The sequence below is a fragment of the Triturus cristatus genome, chromosome 12 (genome assembly GCF_964204655.1).
Source record: "Triturus cristatus chromosome 12, aTriCri1.1, whole genome shotgun sequence".
NCBI lineage: Eukaryota > Metazoa > Chordata > Amphibia > Caudata > Salamandridae > Triturus > Triturus cristatus.
The window spans coordinates 663,827,094-663,840,515 of record NC_140595.1 but is presented as its reverse complement, the minus strand read 5'-3'; the positions used below and the strand labels follow the sequence as shown (position 1 = coordinate 663,840,515).

The 13,422-nt window shown below is 40.7% G+C and overlaps 11 non-coding genes across 11 annotated transcripts; 4 read left to right on the top strand and 7 right to left on the bottom strand.

Moving 5' to 3' along the window:
- Window positions 1-945: 945 nt before the first annotated feature.
- TRNAT-UGU (transfer RNA threonine (anticodon UGU)) lies at window positions 946-1,017 on the bottom strand. Its single transcript has one exon. It is a non-coding gene; the product is annotated as a tRNA-Thr (tRNA).
- A 589-nt stretch (window positions 1,018-1,606) lies between these two features.
- On the bottom strand, window positions 1,607-1,688 carry TRNAS-GCU (transfer RNA serine (anticodon GCU)). Its single transcript has one exon. It is a non-coding gene; the product is annotated as a tRNA-Ser (tRNA).
- Window positions 1,689-2,101: 413 nt separating this feature from the next.
- Window positions 2,102-2,196, top strand: TRNAI-UAU (transfer RNA isoleucine (anticodon UAU)). The gene is made up of 2 exons: window positions 2,102-2,139; window positions 2,161-2,196. It is a non-coding gene; the product is annotated as a tRNA-Ile (tRNA).
- Window positions 2,197-4,505: 2,309 nt separating this feature from the next.
- Window positions 4,506-4,600, top strand: TRNAI-UAU (transfer RNA isoleucine (anticodon UAU)). The gene is made up of 2 exons: window positions 4,506-4,543; window positions 4,565-4,600. It is a non-coding gene; the product is annotated as a tRNA-Ile (tRNA).
- A 3,575-nt stretch (window positions 4,601-8,175) lies between these two features.
- Window positions 8,176-8,247, bottom strand: TRNAT-UGU (transfer RNA threonine (anticodon UGU)). The gene has a single exon. It is a non-coding gene; the product is annotated as a tRNA-Thr (tRNA).
- Window positions 8,248-8,836: 589 nt separating this feature from the next.
- TRNAC-GCA (transfer RNA cysteine (anticodon GCA)) lies at window positions 8,837-8,918 on the bottom strand. The gene has a single exon. It is a non-coding gene; the product is annotated as a tRNA-Cys (tRNA).
- A 413-nt stretch (window positions 8,919-9,331) lies between these two features.
- Window positions 9,332-9,426, top strand: TRNAI-UAU (transfer RNA isoleucine (anticodon UAU)). The gene is made up of 2 exons: window positions 9,332-9,369; window positions 9,391-9,426. It is a non-coding gene; the product is annotated as a tRNA-Ile (tRNA).
- Window positions 9,427-10,590: 1,164 nt separating this feature from the next.
- Window positions 10,591-10,662, bottom strand: TRNAT-UGU (transfer RNA threonine (anticodon UGU)). The gene has a single exon. It is a non-coding gene; the product is annotated as a tRNA-Thr (tRNA).
- Window positions 10,663-11,251: 589 nt separating this feature from the next.
- On the bottom strand, window positions 11,252-11,333 carry TRNAC-GCA (transfer RNA cysteine (anticodon GCA)). Its single transcript has one exon. It is a non-coding gene; the product is annotated as a tRNA-Cys (tRNA).
- A 413-nt stretch (window positions 11,334-11,746) lies between these two features.
- On the top strand, window positions 11,747-11,841 carry TRNAI-UAU (transfer RNA isoleucine (anticodon UAU)). The gene is made up of 2 exons: window positions 11,747-11,784; window positions 11,806-11,841. It is a non-coding gene; the product is annotated as a tRNA-Ile (tRNA).
- Window positions 11,842-13,003: 1,162 nt separating this feature from the next.
- Window positions 13,004-13,075, bottom strand: TRNAT-UGU (transfer RNA threonine (anticodon UGU)). The gene has a single exon. It is a non-coding gene; the product is annotated as a tRNA-Thr (tRNA).
- Window positions 13,076-13,422: the final 347 nt, after the last annotated feature.

Below are 13,422 nucleotides of genomic sequence, written 5' to 3'. Positions count from 1 at the left end.
AGCTCCAGTCTGAGCCTGCATCTGTGACCATGAACTTTGTCTCATTCCCTGCGCGGCTCACGAAGTCTGACATCAGCCTGTTGCCTGCCAAAAACTGTATTTCACCTTCGAAATTATCTGCTCCGTTCCCTGCCCAATGCATTCCTGTCTAGTAGTTTAAGTAAACATTCTTCCAGTTACCGAGCAAAGGCCCGGCTTCTCTGTCTTTATGCAAGTAATTCATAGCCCTATTATTATGGAAGATTTCCGCCCTCGCATCTAGTGTAGACACTTAGACGCTTGTACACGCACTAACAGTCAGTATAGTCAGTATAGAATAAGATTCTACTCTAAGAGACCTCTCTTTTGGATAAACATAGTTCTTTAAACATAGGATGTTAGATATGATTTGGGATTAGGTTGACTTGACCCTCCAGACTTCTGTCGCCACATGTAGAGCTAAATGTCAAGTCCCCTTCACCCCCTAGTTGCACGTCAATTACACGTCATGCTGCTGCGCGCGCATTTCTGCCAAGTATTTCTGCTGACATTGCGAAATTCTTTCATGGAACCACCCTATTATGACATCACATCTGATGACGTTCTTTAATCACACCCAGTTACGCCTATTTTTGCTACGTATGTATCTCTTATCTACACTATCAATTGTTACGCCTCTTGCATTTGCTTCACTGTAATGCCTATTGTATAAAAGTGATTAATTATCAATAAAGTATGTACTTCACTTCCTGAACCCTCGTGGTGATGGAACTTGGAGCAACCAATTCGAATCGTCCATTGGAATAAAGCCCATTCCGAACCTCTAATACCACGGATTCTGCCTCTTATTTACTGAGCTATTTTTATTATGTTTCTGTATCAAATTAAGTCCCGGTAATTAAATTATTTACCACAACTCCAGGGAAGAATGACTTGAAAACAACATACAGAAAGACTCATGTAAAAAGGCCTTGATGAGGCTTGAACTCATGACCCCTGGTTTACAAGACCAGTGCTCTGCCACTGAGCTACAAGGCCAGTCTGCACGCAGGATGTAAATTGCAACATGTATTCTTACTGAGGTATGAATATATCTATGATTTTGAGACTCTGTATGGAAACGTAGTTGCATATGAATGTCCACGTGCGCGCACACATTGAAGACCATGCTTAAGGCACTTTTCTTGGAAGTATGAAAAACTACATTTTCATATGAGAAAATAAGAGTTTTCACATTCAAGACCATACCGATAGCTCTAGTTAGTATGTCTGCAATCAGTGACATATAGAGAACCCACTTATTAGAAGTGATCTGTCTCTGTGGGGCAGACATATGTTAACAGTCATTCATTTGAGACGGCCTAAACTTTAGGAGTAAGAGCTGCTTTCTTATCAATCTATTTATACAAACTGGTTAATAAGCCAGGAGTGAGTGAAAGGCAATCCTCTGGAAACTCCATGAAAGATCTAATTTCTATTACGCACAAAATACTTCACTTTATTTGACATATTTGTTAAAATGGAACAGTCAGATGATCCCATCTAGCGGATCCTGGCTCTGTCTTGAAAGAGAGTGTAATTATACTACAAGAAATGCTGGCCATCAAAAGAGACTCTGATGGCTTTCCGACGAAGGTGGGATTCGAACCCACGCGTGCAGAGCACAATGGATTAGCAGTCCATCGCCTTAACCACTCGGCCACCTCGTCTGCCCTACAGCCCCATCTGAAACCTTGCTTCACAAAAGGTACTGAAGTGTCAATATACTGTACCTAAAAAAGAAAAAAAACAGCTGAGGCAAGATCTCACATTCCACGTCTTCCCCCAATTAGGGACCTACATTTCATTTTTGGGAAATTCTTACTATGTGCTAATTACAAATATTCATAAGATTCCCCTAGACTTTGTCAGAACTGTCAAGATATAATTCTATGGGGTTTTGAATAGACAGAGCATATGTTATAGGACAATTATAGAATCTATTCCGTTTGGACTGTATTTTTAATAGTCATGATAACATGCTAGCATGTGAGTCGATCTTGCACAGTGAATGATGGAGCAGTGTCTGTCATCTACTTGGTCAGCTGTAGATGGCTCACCTGGGGAGATGTGAAAAGAGAGAGCTCCAGTGGCGCAATCGGTTAGCGCGTGGTACTTATACAGCAGTACTTGCACTGAGCCATGCCGAGGTTGTGAGTTCGAGCCTCACCTGGAGCAGCCGTGTTGTTTTTCATAAACCATTTCACAAAAAGTAAAGTTTAAACTCAGAGTATGGACGGCCCTTGCTAGAGAGTCTTTACTTCTTATAGGATCTACGTGTCCTACTCCTCTGGGTGCCAAATATCACATATCCTACGCGATGCTCAGTTTAAACATTCCATGATGTGCCATCTTGCATTTCATGCAAACACCACATCAGTGCATTTAAAAATACAGTTGTAGAATAATAAATATGATGAAAATAGTGTTCTCACATGATAATCATAAACTGAAGAGCTGCAAAAAATGCTGTATCAGCTACTTACAATAAAAGGTGACTCGAAAAAACTAGCAAAAGAAGAGCATCATCATATTAAAGGTTCTATTCACCATCTTGAGTTGCACCATAGCAGCTTATGGTGCTTTTCTGCTCAGAGTGTGCCTCCAATCCCACATTCATTTTTAATTTATTTGCAATTTAAAAAACAACAATTACTGCTCGAAGTTCACTTTTCAAAACCATTCAACCTATTAAATGTATTTCTCTAACCTATGAATGTGGTCCATGTTCACTTTTCCTCATCTTCATCTCGATACTCCTTTCCCAGAAACCAGGTTCACTTCTTCATTCAACCCACCCATCCAAGGTCACCAAATCTTTGAAGCAAGTCTGCCTATTCTCCCTTTCTCTCTATGTACAAGATACCTTGTATCATTTGAATGGACAGCAGGAGAGAAGGATATTTATGGTGAGTGGGGGTGGGGTTTTGAGGAGTAACCTCATTTGCCTAAGAGCCGGGGTATCTGGGAAAAAAAGTATTTTATGGGGGAAGAATTTCACATCTCCTTGGTGAAATTTGTAGGGCCTTATAACATCCTTTCTGTGGATGCAGATTCAGTCGGAACAGAGGTCCTAGTCCTCGCTCTGCCTTTCAAAGGAACTGTAAATATGCATGGCTTATTTGGCTTTGCCCGGCAGGGTGAGAATGGCGTTTGTCAGGCGTTCGTCAGGCGATCGGAAGGGGTGAGGCAATAATTTATAATTCAATGATCTTCATGATATTTTCTTGATAATATGAAAGCAGGAAAGGGAAGCTTGGCAATAAGCAATCCTAAAGCAAGGTGTGACTCCAGGGAAGAATGACTTGAAAACAACATACAGAAAGACTCATGTAAAAAGGCCATGATGAGGCTTGAACTCATGACCCCTGGTTTACAAGACCAGTGCTCTGCCACTGAGCTACAAGGCCAGTCTGCACACAGGATGTAAATTGCAACATGTATTCTTACTGAGGTATGAATATATCTATGATTTTGAGACTCTGTATGGAAACGTAGTTGCATATGAATGTCCACGTGCGCGCACACATTGAAGACCATGCTTAAGGCACTTTTCTTGGAAGTATGAAAAACTACATTTTCATATGAGAAAATAAGAGTTTTCACATTCAAGACCATACCGATAGCTCTAGTTAGTATGTCTGCAATCAGCGACATATAGAGAACCCACTTATTAGAAGTGATCTGTCTCTGTGGGGCAGACATATGTTAACAGTCATTCATTTGAGACGGCCTAAACTTTAGGAGTAAGAGCTGCTTTCTTATCAATCTATTAATCCAAACTGGTTAATAAGCCAGGAGTGAGTGAAAGGCAATCCTCTGGAAACTCCATGAAAGATCTAATTTCTATTACGCACAAAATACTTCACTTTATTTGACATATTTGTTAAAATGGAACAGTCAGATGATCCCATCTAGCGGATCCTGGCTCTGTCTTGAAAGAGAGTGTAATTATACTACAAGAAATGCTGGCCATCAAAAGAGACTCTGATGGCTTTCGGACGAAGGTGGGATTCGAACCCACGCGTGCAGAGCACAATGGATTAGCAGTCCATCGCCTAAACCACTCGGCCACCTCGTCTGCCCTACAGCCCCATCTGAAACCTTGCTTCACAAAAGGTACTGAAATGTCAATATACTGTACCTAAAAAAGAAAAAAAACAGCTGAGGCAAGATCTCACATTCCACGTCTTCCCCCAATTAGGGACCTACATTTCATTTTTGGGAAATTCTTACTATGTGCTAATTACAAATATTCATAAGATTCCCCTAGACTTTGTCAGAACTGTCAAGATATAATTCTATGGGGTTTTGAATAGACAGAGCATATGTTATAGGACAATTATAGAATCTAAGTACTGTATTTTTAATAGTCATGATAACATGCTAGCATGTGAGTCGATCTTGCACAGTGAATGATGGAGCAGTGTCTGTCATCTACTTGGTCAGCTGTAGATGGCTCACCTGGGGAGATGTGAAAAGAGAGAGCTCCAGTGGCGCAATCGGTTAGCGCGCGGTACTTATACAGCAGTACTTGCACTGAGCCATGCCGAGGTTGTGAGTTCGAGCCTCACCTGGAGCAGCCGTGTTGTTTTTCATAAACCATTTCACAAAAAGTAAAGTTTAAACTCAGAGTATGGACGGCCCTTGCTAGAGAGTCTTTACTTCTTATAGGATCTACGTGTCCTACTCCTCTGGGTGCCAAATATGACATATCCTACGCGATGCTCAGTTTAAACATTCCATGATGTGCCATCTTGCATTTCATGCAAACACCACATCAGTGCATTTAAAAATACATTTGTAGAATAATAAATATGATGAAAACAGTGTTCTCACATGATAACCATAAACTGAAGAGCTGCAAAAAATGCTGTATCAGCTACTTACAATAAAAGGTGACTCGAAAAAACTAGCAAAAGAAGAGCATCATCATATTAAAGGTTCTATTCACCATCTTGAGTTGCACCATAGCAGCTTATGGTGCTTTTCTGCTCAGAGTGTGCCTCCAATCCCACATTCATTTTTAATTTATTTGCAATTTAAAAAACAACAATTACTGCTCGAAGTTCACTTTTCAAAACCATTCAACCTATTAAATGTATTTCTCTAACCTATGAATGTGGTCCATGTTCACTTTTCCTCATCTTCATCTCGATACTCCTTTCCCAGAAACCAGGTTCACTTCTTCATTCAACCCACCCATCCAAGGTCACCAAATCTTTGAAGCACAAGTCTGCCTATTCTCCCTTTCTCTCTATGTACAAGATACCTTGTATCATTTGAATGGACAGCAGGAGAGAAGGATATTTATGGTGAGTGGGGGTGGGGTTTTGAGGAGTAACCTCATTTGCCTAAGAGCCGGGGTATCTGGGAAAAAAAGTATTTTATGGGGGAAGAATTTCAGATCTCCTTGGTGAAATTTGTAGGGCCTTATAACATCCTTTCTGTGGATGCAGATTCAGTCGGAACAGAGGTCCTAGTCCTCGCTCTGCCTTTCAAAGGAACTGTAAATATGCATGGCTTATTTGGCTTTGCCCGGCAGGGTGAGAATGGCGTTTGTCAGGCGTTCGTCAGGCGATCGGAAGGGGTGAGGCAATAATTTATAATTCAATGATCTTCATGATATTTTCTTGATAATATGAAAGCAGGAAAGGGAAGCTTGGCAATAAGCAATCCTAAAGCAAGGTGTGACTCCAGGGAAGAATGACTTGAAAACAACATACAGAAAGACTCATGTAAAAAGGCCCTGAGGAGGCTTGAACTCATGACCCCTGGTTTACAAGACCAGTGCTCTGCCACTGAGCTACAAGGCCAGTCTGCACGCAGGATGTAAATTGCAACATGTATTCTTACTGAGGTATGAATATATCTATGATTTTGAGACTCTGTATGGAAACGTAGTTGCATATGAATGTCCACGTGCGCGCACACATTGAAGACCATGCTTAAGGCACTTTTCTTGGAAGTATGAAAAACTACATTTTCATATGAGAAAATAAGAGTTTTCACATTCAAGACCATACCGATAGCTCTAGTTAGTATGTCTGCAATCAGTGACATATAGAGAACCCACTTATTAGAAGTGATCAGTCTCTGTGGGGCAGACATATGTTAACAGTCATTCATTTGAGACAGCCTAAACTTTAGGAGTAAGAGCTGCTTTCTTATCAATCTCTTTATCCAAACTGGTTAATAAGCCAGGAGTGAGTGAAAGGCAATCCTCTGGAAACTCCATGAAAGATCTAATTTCTATTACGCACAAAATACTTCACTTTATTTGACATATTTGTTAAAATGGAACAGTCAGATGATCCCATCTAGCGGATCCTGGCTCTGTCTTGAAAGAGAGTGTAATTAAACTACAAGAAATGCTGGCCATCAAAAGAGACTCAGATGGCTTTCCGACGAAGGTGGGATTCGAACCCACGCGTGCAGAGCACAACGGATTAGCAGTCCATCGTCTTAACCACTCGGCCACCTCGTCTGCCCTACAGCCCCATCTGAAACCTTGCTTCACAAAAGGTACTGAAGTGTCAATATACTGTACCTAAAAAAGAAAAAAAACAGCTGAGGCAAGATCTCACATTCCACGTCTTCCCCCAATTAGGGACCTACATTTCATTTTTGGGAAATTCTTACTATGTGCTAATTACAAATATTCATAAGATTCCCCTAGACTTTGTCAGAACTGTCAAGATATAATTCTATGGGGTTTTAAATAGACAGAGCAGATGTCATAGGACAATTATAGAATCTATTCCGTTTGGACTGTATTTTTAATAGTCATGATAACATGCTAGCATGTGAGTCGATCTTGCACAGTGAATGATGGAGCAGTGTCTGTCATCTACTTGGTCAGCTGTAGATGGCTCACCTGGGGAGATGTGAAAAGAGAGAGCTGCAGTGGCGCAATCGGTTAGCGCACGGTACTTATACAGCAGTACTTTCACTGAGCCATGCCGAGGTTGTGAGTTCGAGCCTCACCTGGAGCAGCCGTGTTGTTTTTCATAAACCATTTCACAAAAAGTAAAGTTTAAACTCAGAGTATGGACGGCCCTTGCTAGAGAGTCTTTACTTCTTATAGGATCTATGTGTCCTACTCCTCTGGGTGCCAAATATCACATATCCTACGCGATGCTCAGTTTAAACATTCCATGATGTGCCATCTTGCATTTCATGCAAACACCACATCAGTGCATTTAAAAATACATTTGTAGAATAATAAATATGATGAAAACAGTGTTCTCACATGATAACCATAAACTGAAGAGCTGCAAAAAATGCTGTATCAGCTACTTACAATAAAAGGTGACTCGAAAAAACTAGCAAAAGAAGAGCATCATCATATTAAAGGTTCTATTCACCATCTTGAGTTGCACCATAGCAGCTTATGGTGCTTTTCTGCTCAGAGTGTGCCTCCAATCCCACATTCATTTTTAATTTATTTGCAATTTAAAAAACAACAATTACTGCTCGAAGTTCACTTTTCAAAACCATTCAACCTATTAAATGTATTTCTCTAACCTATGAATGTGGTCCATGTTCACTTTTCCTCATCTTCATCTCGATACTCCTTTCCCAGAAACCAGGTTCACTTCTTCATTCAACCCACCCATCCAAGGTCACCAAATCTTTGAAGCACAAGTCTGCCTATTCTCCCTTTCTCTCTATGTACAAGATACCTTGTATCATTTGAATGGACAGCAGGAGAGAAGGATATTTATGGTGAGTGGGGGAGGGGTTTTGAGGAGTAACCTCATTTGCCTAAGAGCCGGGGTATCTGGGAAAAAAAGTATTTTATGGGGGAAGAATTTCACATCTCCTTGGTGAAATTTGTAGGGCCTTATAACATCCTTTCTGTGGATGCAGATTCAGTCGGAACAGAGGTCCTAGTCCTCGCTCTGCCTTTCAAAGGAACTGTAAATATGCATGGCTTATTTGGCTTTGCCCGGCAGGGTGAGAATGGCGTTTGTCAGGCGTTCGTCAGGCGATCGGAAGGGGTGAGGCAATAATTTATAATTCAATGATCTTCATGATATTTTCTTGATAATATGAAAGCAGGAAAGGGAAGCTTGGCAATAAGCAATCCTAAAGCAAGGTGTGACTCCAGGGAAGAATGACTTGAAAACAACATACAGAAAGACTCATGTAAAAAGGCCCTGATGAGGCTTGAACTCATGACCCCTGGTTTACAAGACCAGTGCTCTGCCACTGAGCTACAAGGCCAGTCTGCATGCAGGATGTAAATTGCAACATGTATTCTTACTGAGGTATGAATATATCTATGATTTTGAGACTCTGTATGGAAACGTAGTTGCATATGAATGTCCACGTGCGCGCACACATAGAAGACCATGCTTAAGGCACTTTTCTTGGAAGTATGAAAAACTACATTTTCATATGAGAAAATAAGAGTTTTCACATTCAAGACCATACCGATAGCTCTAGTTAGTATGTCTGCAATCAGTGACATATAGAGAACCCACTTATTAGAAGTGATCTGTCTCTGTGGGGCAGACATATGTTAACAGTCATTCATTTGAGACGGCCTAAACTTTAGGAGTAAGAGCTGCTTTCTTATCAATCTATTTATCCAAACTGGTTAATAAGCCAGGAGTGAGTGAAAGGCAATCCTCTGGAAACTCCATGAAAGATCTAATTTCTATTACGCACAAAATACTTCACTTTATTTGACATATTTGTTAAAATGGAACAGTCAGATGATCCCATCTAGCGGATCCTGGCTCTGTCTTGAAAGAGAGTGTAATTATACTACAAGAAATGCTGGCCATCAAAAGAGACTCTGATGGCTTTCCGACGAAGGTGGGATTCGAACCCACGCGTGCAGAGCACAATGGATTTGCAGTCGATCGCCTTAACCACTCGGCCACCTCGTCTGCCCTACAGCACCATCTGAAACCTTGCTTCACAAAAGGTACTGAAGTGTCAATATACTGTACCTAAAAAAGAAAAAAAACAGCTGAGGCAAGATCTCACATTCCACGTCTTCCCCCAATTAGGGACCTACATTTCATTTTTGGGAAATTCTTACTATGTGCTAATTACAAATATTCATAAGATTCCCCTAGACTTTGTCAGAACTGTCAAGATATAATTCTATGGGGTTTTGAATAGACAGAGCATATGTTATAGGACAATTATAGAATCTATTCCGTTTGGACTGTATTTTTAATAGTCATGATAACATGCTAGCATGTGAGTCGATCTTGCACAGTGAATGATGGAGCAGTGTCTGTCATGTACTTGGTCAGCTGTAGATGGCTCACCTGGGGAAATGTGAAAAGAGAGAGCTCCAGTGGCGCAATCGGTTAGCGCGCGGTACTTATACAGCAGTACTTGCACTGAGCCATGCCGAGGTTGTGAGTTCAAGCCTCACCTGGAGCAGCCGTGTTGTTTTTCATAAACCATTTCACAAAAAGTAAAGTTTAAACTCAGAGTATGGACGGCCCTTGCTAGAGAGTTTTTACTTCTTATAGGATCTACGTGTCCTACTCCTCTGGGTGCCAAATATCACATATCCTACGCGATGCTCAGTTTAAACATTCCATGATGTGCCATCTTGCATTTCATGCAAACACCACATCAGTGCATTTAAAAATACATTTGTAGAATAATAAATATGATGAAAACAGTGTTCTCACATGATAACCATAAACTGAAGAGCTGCAAAAAATGCTGTATCAGCTACTTACAATAAAAGGTGACTCGAAAAAACTAGCAAAAGAAGAGCATCATCATATTAAAGGTTCTATTCACCATCTTGAGTTGCACCATAGCAGCTTATGGTGCTTTTCTGCTCAGAGTGTGCCTCCAATCCCACATTCATTTTTAATTTATTTGCAATTTAAAAAACAACAATTACTGCTCGAAGTTCACTTTTCAAAACCATTCAACCTATTAAATGTATTTCTCTAACCTATGAATGTGGTCCATGTTCACTTTTCCTCATCTTCATCTCGATACTCCTTTCCCAGAAACCAGGTTCACTTCTTCATTCAACCCACCCATCCAAGGTCACCAAATCTTTGAAGCACAAGTCTGCCTATTCTCCCTTTCTCTCTATGTACAAGATACCTTGTATCATTTGAATGGACAGCAGGAGAGAAGGATATTTATGGTGAGTGGGGGTGGGGTTTTGAGGAGTAACCTCATTTGCCTAAGAGCCGGGGTATCTGGGAAAAAAAGTATTTTATGGGGGAAGAATTTCACATCTCCTTGGTGAAATTTGTAGGGCCTTATAACATCCTTTCTGTGGATGCAGATTCAGTCGGAACAGAGGTCCTAGTCCTCGCTCTGCCTTTCAAAGGAACTGTAAATATGCATGGCTTATTTGGCTTTGCCCGGCAGGGTGAGAATTGCGTTTGTCAGGCGTTCGTCAGGCGATCGGAAGGGGTGAGGCAATAATTTATAATTCAATGATCTTCATGATATTTTCTTGATAATATGAAAGCAGGAAAGGGAAGCTTGGCAATAAGCAATCCTAAAGCAAGGTGTGACTCCAGTGAAGAAATGACTTGAAAACAACATACAGAAAGACTCATGTAAAAAAGGCCTTGATGAGGCTTGAACTCATGACCCCTGGTTTACAAGACCAGTGCTCTGCCACTGAGCTACAAGGCCAGTCTGCACGCAGGATGTAAATTGCAACATGTATTCTTACTGAGGTATGAATATATCTATGATTTTGAGACTCTGTATGGAAACGTAGTTGCATATGAATGTCCACGTGCGCGCACACATTGAAGACCATGCTTAAGGCACTTTTCTTGGAAGTATGAAAAACTACATTTTCATATGAGAAAATAAGAGTTTTCACATTCAAGACCATACCGATAGCTCTAGTTAGTATGTCTGCAATCAGTGACATATAGAGAACCCACTTATTAGAAGTGATCTGTCTCTGTGGGGCAGACATATGTTAACAGTCATTCATTTGAGACGGCCTAAACTTTAGGAGTAAGAGCTGCTTTCTTATCAATCTATTTATCCAAACTGGTTAATAAGCCAGGAGTGAGTGAAAGGCAATCCTCTGGAAACTCCATGAAAGATCTAATTTCTATTACGCACAAAATACTTCACTTTATTTGACATATTTGTTAAAATGGAACAGTCAGATGATCCCATCTAGCGGATCCTGGCTCTGTCTTGAAAGAGAGTGTAATTATACTACAAGAAATGCTGGCCATCAAAAGAGACTCTGATGGCTTTCCTACGAAGGTGGGATTCGAACCCACGCGTGCAGAGCACAATGGATTTGCAGTCCATCGCCTTAACCACTCGGCCACCTGGTCTGCCCTACAGCCCCATCTGAAACCTTGCTTCACAAAAGGTACTGAAGTGTCAATATACTGTACCTAAAAAAGAAAAAAAACAGCTGAGGCAAGATCTCACATTCCACGTCTTCCCCCAATTAGGGACCTACATTTCATTTTTGGGAAATTCTTACTATGTGCTAATTACAAATATTCATAAGATTCCCCTAGACTTTGTCAGAACTGTCAAGATATAATTCTATGGGGTTTTGAATAGACAGAGCATATGTTATAGGACAATTATAGAATCTATTCCGTTTGGACTGTATTTTTAATAGTCATGATAACATGCTAGCATGTGAGTCGATCTTGCACAGTGAATGATGGAGCAGTGTCTGTCATCTACTTGGTCAGCTGTAGATGGCTCACCTGGGGAGATGTGAAAAGAGAGAGCTCCAGTGGTGCAATCGGTTAGCGCGCGGTACTTATACAGCAGTACTTGCACTGAGCCATGCCGAGGTTGTGAGTTCGAGCCTCACCTGGAGCAGCCGTGTTGTTTTTCATAAACCATTTCACAAAAAGTAAAGTTTAAACTCAGAGTATGGACGGCCCTTGCTAGAGAGTCTTTACTTCTTATAGGATCTACGTGTCCTACTCCTCTGGGTGCCAAATATCACATATCCTACGCGATGCTCAGTTTAAACATTCCATGATGTGCCATCTTGCATTTCATGCAAACACCACATCAGTGCATTTAAAAATACATTTGTAGAATAATAAATATGATGAAAACAGTGTTCTCACATGATAACCATAAACTGAAGAGCTGCAAAAAATGCTGTATCAGCTACTTACAATAAAAGGTGACTCGAAAAAACTAGCAAAAGAAGAGCATCATCATATTAAAGGTTCTATTCACCATCTTGAGTTGCACCATAGCAGCTTATGGTGCTTTTCTGCTCAGAGTGTGCCTCCAATCCCACATTCATTTTTAATTTATTTGCAATTTAAAAAACAACAATTACTGCTCGAAGTTCACTTTTCAAAACCATTCAACCTATTAAATGTATTTCTCTAACCTATGAATGTGGTCCATGTTCACTTTTCCTCATCTTCATCTCGATACTCCTTTCCCAGAAACCAGGTTCACTTCTTCATTCAACCCACCCATCCAAGGTCACCAAATCTTTGAAGCACAAGTCTGCCTATTCTCCCTTTCTCTCTATGTACAAGATACCTTGTATCATTTGAATGGACAGCAGGAGAGAAGGATATTTATGGTGAGTGGGGGTGGGGTTTTGAGGAGTAACCTCATTTGCCTAAGAGCCGGGGTATCTGGGAAAAAAAGTATTTTATGGGGGAAGAATTTCACATCTCCTTGGTGAAATTTGTAGGGCCTTATAACATCCTTTCTGTGGATGCAGATTCAGTCGGAACAGAGGTCCTAGTCCTCGCTCTGCCTTTCAAAGGAACTGTAAATATGCATGGCTTATTTGGCTTTGCCCGGCAGGGTGAGAATGGCGTTTGTCAGGCGTTCGTCAGGCGATCGGAAGGGGTGAGGCAATAATTTATAATTCAATGATCTTCATGATATTTTCTTGATAATATGAAAGCAGGAAAGGGAAGCTTGGCAATAAGCAATCCTAAAGCAAGGTGTGACTCCAGGGAAGAATGACTTGAAAACAACATACAGAAAGACTCATGTAAAAAGGCCCTGATGAGGCTTGAACTCATGACCCCTGGTTTACAAGACCAGTGCTCTGCCACTGAGCTACAAGGCCAGTCTGCACGCAGGATGTAAATTGCAACATGTATTCTTACTGAGGTATGAATATATCTATGATTTTGAGACTCTGTATGGAAACGTAGTTGCATATGAATGTCCACGTGCGCGCACACATTGAAGACCATGCTTAAGGCACTTTTATTGGAAGTATGAAAAACTACATTTTCATATGAGAAAATAAGAGTTTTCACATTCAAGACCATACCGATAGCTCTAGTTAGTATGTCTGCAATCAGTGACATATAGAGAACCCACTTATTAGAAGTGATCTGTCTCTGTGGGGCAGACATATGTTAACAGTCATTCATTTGAGACGGCCTAAACTTTAGGAGTAAGAGCTGC